The following is a 6,009-nucleotide window of genomic DNA, read 5'->3' as shown; positions in this document are numbered from 1 at the left end:
TTTTTGGGGGGACGATTTTGGCCTCCACACTTAGTGATTTTTTCGGATTTAACTTTCGTTTCGGTAGTGACACAAACGTTTCGGTAGTGACACAATGGTGAAAAAAAAATACTCCACTACAAAGTACTACCAATCAACTCTAAATTGCCTGAAACGTACTCCTAACAGGTTTTTGGGGGGACGATTTTGGCCTCCACACTTAGTGATTTTTTCGGATTTAACTTTCGTTTCGGTAGTGACACAAAAACGTTTCGGTAGTGACACAATGGTGAAAAAAAAATTACTCCACTACAAAGTACTACCAATCAACTCTAAATTGCCTGAAACATACTCCTAACAGGTTTTTGAGGGGACGATTTTGGCCTCCACACTTAATGATTTTTTCGGATTTAACTTTCGTTTCGGTAGTGACACGAAAACGTTTCGGTAGTGACACAATGGTGAAAAAAAAATTTACTCCACTACAAAGTACTACCAATCAACTCTAAATTGCCTGAAACGTACTCCTAACAGGTTTTTGGGGGGACGATTTTGGCCTCCACACTTAGTGATTTTTTCGGATTTAACTTTCGTTTCGGTAGTGACACAAATACGTTTCAGTAGTGACACAATGGTGGAAAAAAAAAATTACTCCACTACAAAGTACTACCAATCAACTCTAAATTGCCTGAAACGTACTCCTAACAGGTTTTTGGGGGGACGATTTTGGCCTCCACACTTAGTGATTTTCGGATTTAACTTTCGTTTCGGTAGTTTGATTACAAAATGTAAGTTGTGTAAAAAAATAAATCTGACTATACTAAGTTGTTATTTGTTTGTTTAAGTCAGGCTATACTCTACTCAGAGTCATAAGTTTACAAAATGTACTAAAGTACAGTGAACGTCTGTGCGGTTTGTCTTCATCACTGAAAATAACGTACATGTAAACTGATGTCATGTGCAGTTCGGGTGAAGAAACACAACCATTTCACTCCTAATAATACCTATTTGATTTGACATCCTGACTTGCTGCTGTAGCTGAGGCTTACTAGTCAGTGACTCTATCCATTCACCTACAGCTGTTTCCTTGGAATCTGTGGTTCTGAAACTTTTTGTTGTCAACCCCCCAAATTGACATGTATTTGGGCAGTGGACCCCAATGTGAAAAGATGTAGTGTCAGGGCCCCCCATGAAAAAGATTTATATTTATGCTGTAACACATTTTTTTTAAAGTTATTTGTCTTGTTTGTTGTTCAAGTCAAAGCACCAGGAAGGCTGTACTTGTCAGCCATCTGTTAGCTCAATGGGTTGAGACGCAGTATTCATGATCCAGAGGCCATGAGTTCAAATCCCATTGATGTCTTTCCTATGATTCTTTCCTTTGCAGACTGGCTTCCAGAAGATCAACTGAAAACTACCAGGAAGGCTATATTTGTCATCCAACTGTTAGCTCAATGGGTTGAGACGCAGTATTCATGATCCAGAGGCCATGAGTTCAAATCCCATTGATGTCTTTCCTATGATTCGTTCCTTTGCAGACTGGCTTCCAGAAGATCAACTGAAAACTACCAGGAAGGCTGTACTTGTCAGCCATCTGTTAGCTCAATGGGTTGAGACGCAGTATTCATGATCCAGAGGCCATGAGTTCAAATCCCATTGATGTCTTTCCTATGATTCGTTCCTTTGCAGACTGGCTTCCAGAAGATCAACTGAAAAGTACCAGGAAGGCTGTACTTGTGAGCCATCTGTTAGCTCAATGGGTTGAGACGCAGTATACATGATCCAGAGGCCATGAGTTCAAATCCCACTGGTGTCTTTACTGTGATGCTTTCCTTTGCAGACTAACTTCTAGAAAAACAAGTTAAAACCACCAGGAAACCTGTAACTCTCAGCCAACAGCTTAGCTCAACTGGTAGAGCGTCTGTCCAATAACATGACTTGACCTGACTTGAGTGGGTTCAATTCCCACTTGAGTCAAGTCTCCCCGGTAACTTGGGGCAACGGATAAATTGACTGATATCCTTAGTGATGCTTCCCTTTGCAGACTAACTTCTAGAAAAACAAGTTAAAACCACCAGAAAACCTGAAACTCTCAGCCAACAGCATAGCTCAACTGGTAGAGCGTCTGTCCAATAACATGACTTGACTTGACTTGACTTGAGTGGGTTCGATTCCCACTCGAGTCAAATGTCCCCGGTAACTTGGGGCAACGGATAAATTGACTGATATCCTTAGTGATGCTTCCCTTTGCAGACTAACTTCTAGAAAAACAAGTTAAAACCACCAGGAAACCTGTAACTCTCAGCCAACAGCATAGCTCAACTGGTAGAGCGTCTGTCCAATAACATGACTTGACTTGAGTGGGTTCGATTCCCACTCGAGTCAAGTGTCCCCGGTATCTTGGGGCAACGTGGGTTGAACTGGATTTGAACCAGCACACTCCTACAAGTTATTCTACGGATATCAGTCAATTTATCCGTTGCCCCAAGTTACCGGGGACACTTGCCTCGAGTGGGAATCGAACCCACTCAAGTCAAGTCAAGTCATGTTATTGGACAGAGGCTCTACCAGTTGAGCTATGCTGTTGGCTGAGAGTTACAGGTTTCCTGGTGGTTTTAACTTGTTTTTCTAGAAGTTATTCTGCAAAGGGAAGCATCACGAAGAATATCAGTCAATTTATCCGTTGCCCCAAGTTACCGGGGACACATGACTCGGAGTGGGAATCGAACCCACTCAAGTCAGGTCAAGTCATGTTATTGGACAGACGCTCTACCAGTTGAGCTAAGCTGTTGGCTGAGAGTTACAGGTTTCCTGGTGGTTTTAACTTATTTTTCTAGAAGTTAGTCTGCAAAGGAAAGCATCACAGTAAAGACACCAGTGGGATTTGAACTCATGGCCTTTGGATCATGTATACTGCGTCTCAACCCATTGAGCTAACAGATGGCTGACAAGTACAGCCTTCCTGGTACTTTTCAGTTGATCTTCTGGAAGCCAGTCTGCAAAGGAAAGAATCATAGGAAAGACATCAATGGGATTTGAACTCATGGCCTCTGGATCATGAATACTGCGTCTCAACCCATTGAGCTAACAGATGGCTGACAAGTACAGCCTTCCTGGTACTTTTCACTTGATCTTCTGGAAGCCAGTCTGCAAAGGAAAGAATCATAGGAAAGACATCAATGGGATTTGAACTCATGGCCTCTGGATCATGAATACGGCGTCTCAACCCATTGAGCTAACAGATGGCTGAAGTACAGCCTTCCTGGTAGTTTTCACTTGATCTTCTGGAAGCCAGTCTGCAAAGGAAAGAATCATAGGAAAGACATCAATGGGATTTGAACTCATGGCCTCTGGATCATGAATACTGCGTCTCAACCCATTGAGCTAACAGATGGCTGACAAGTACAGCCTTCCTGGTACTTTTCAGTTGATCTTCTGGAAGCCAGTCTGCAAAGGAAAGAATCATAGGAAAGACATCAATGGGATTTGAACTCATGGCCTCTGGATCATGAATACTGCGTCTCAACCCATTGAGCTAACAGATGGCTGACAAGTACAGCCTTCCTGGTGCTTTGACTTGAACAACAAACAAGACAAATAACTTTAAAAAAATGTGTTACAGCATAAATATAAATCTTTTTCATGGGGGGCCCTGACACTACATCTTTTCACATTGGGGTCCACTGCCCAAATACATGTCAATTTGGGGGGTTCACAACAAAACGTTTCAGAACCACAGATTCCAAGGAAACAGCTGTAGGTGAATGGATAGAGTCACTGACTAGTGAGCCGCAGGTAACAGGTTCAAGCCTCAGCTACAGCAGCAAGTCAGGATGTCAAATCAAATAGGTATTATTAGGAGTGAAATGGTTGTGTTTCTTCACCCCAACTGCACATGACATCAGTTTACATGTACGTTATTTTCAGTGATGAAGACAAACCGCACAGACGTTCACTGTACTTTAGTACATTTTGTAAACTTATGACTCTGAGTAGAGTATAGCCTGACTTAAACAAACAAATAACAACTTAGTATAGTCAGATTATTTTTTACACAACTTACATTTTGTAATCAAACTACCGAAACGAAAGTTGGTCACCACCGAAACGAAAGTTAAATCCGAAATAATCACTAAGTGTGGAGGCCAAAATCGTCCCCCCAAAAACCTGTTAGGAGTACGTTTCAGGCAATTTAGAGTTGATTGGTAGTACTTTGTAGTGACTTTTTTGGTCCCTAACACCACGAATGGTTTACATACTCTTTATGAATGTCTTACGCATCATTTGCTTAACATGAATTATAATTCTAGTAATTGTTTGGTTTCTGCATTTATGAAAGCCAGGTAGTTTGCAACAGGTAAGGAGAAAGTCCACATTAACAGACAGTCATAAATGATGAACTGTCTTCACTTTACTGTAGGGCACATAATAACATGTACAAAGGATTTATAGATATTTTAGGAATGTTTTACAAAGCATGTTAAACATGAACAAACACATTAACAGACAGTTGTAAATGATGAACTGTCTTCACTTTACTATAGGGCACATAATAACATGTACTAAGGATTTATAGATACTTTAGGAATGTTTAACAAAGCATATGTTAAACATGAACAAGCTACCAATAGCTTGTATATATTATGTAACATCAGTTACAAATGATTTAATAATCATTTACAGATGTATTATACATGGCTTATTCATGAATAGTTACTAATACCTTTATAAATGATTTGTAACCGTAGTTATAAAGGTTTTAGTAATCATTTACAAATGTCAATAAACAGGTTGTTAATGATTTGTTAATAGTCTAAAAACTGCTTATAAACGTTTATAAATGCTTTAGAATGGGTCGTTACAAACGATTTAATAATCTTTTACAGATGTATATAAATGGCTTATTCATGAATAGTTCACTACTTACTAATACTTTACAAATGATTTGTAACTGTAGTTATAAAGGTTTTAGTAATCATTTACAAATGTCAAAAAACAGGTTGTTAATGTACTATTGTGGTTGTTAATGTACTAATGTACTATTGTTAATAGTCTACAAACTACTTATAAACGTTTATAAATGCTTTATAACGGGTCATTATTGTAAAGTGCTACCCAATTTTTTTTTCGTTTCGGTAGTGACACCATTGTGTCACTACCGAAACGGAAAAAAAATTACTAAGTCCAGAGCTCGATGAATGTTAGGGACCAAAAAAAAAGTCACTACCAATCAACTTTAAATTGCCTGAAACGTACTCCTAACAGGTTTTTGGGGGAACAATTTTTTTTTCGTTTCGGTAGTGACACCATTGTGTCACTACCGAAACGGAAAAAAAATTACTAAGTCCAGAGCTCGATGAATGTTAGGGACCAAAAAAAAAGTCACTACCAATCAACTTTAAATTGCCTGAAACGTACTCCTAACAGGTTTTTGGGGGAACATTTTTTTTTTCATTTCGGTAGTGTCACTACCGAAACGGAAAAAAAATTACTAAGTCCAGAGCTCGATGAATGTTAGGGACCAAAAAAAAAGTCACTACCAATCAACTTTAAATTGCCTGAAACGTACTCCTAACAGGTTTTTGGGGGAACATTATTTTTTTCGTTTCGGCAGTGTCACTACCGAAACGGAAAAAAAATTACTAAGTCCAGAGCTCGATGAATGTTAGGGACCAAAAAAAAAGTCACTACCAATCAACTTTAAATTGCCTGAAACGTACTCCTAACAGGTTTTTGGGGGAACAATTTTTTTCTTCGTTTCGGTAGTGACACCATTGTCACTACCGAAACGGAAAAAAAATTACTAAGTCCAGAGCTCGATGAATGTTAGGGACCAAAAAAAAAGTCACTACCAATCAACTTTAAATTGCCTGAAACGTACTCCTAACAGGTTTTTGGGGGAACATTCTTTTTTTTCGTTTCGGTAGTGTCACTACCGAAACGGAAAAAAAATTACTAAGTCCAGAGCTCGATGAATGTTAGGGGCCAAAAAAAAAGTCACTACCAATCAACTTTAAATTGCCTGAAACG

This window comes from Gymnoscopelus microlampas, assembly GCF_963454915.1.
Source record: "Gymnoscopelus microlampas genome assembly, chromosome: 5".
Taxonomy (NCBI): domain Eukaryota; kingdom Metazoa; phylum Chordata; class Actinopteri; order Myctophiformes; family Myctophidae; genus Gymnoscopelus; species Gymnoscopelus microlampas.
Note: the sequence above shows the minus strand (reverse complement) of the source record.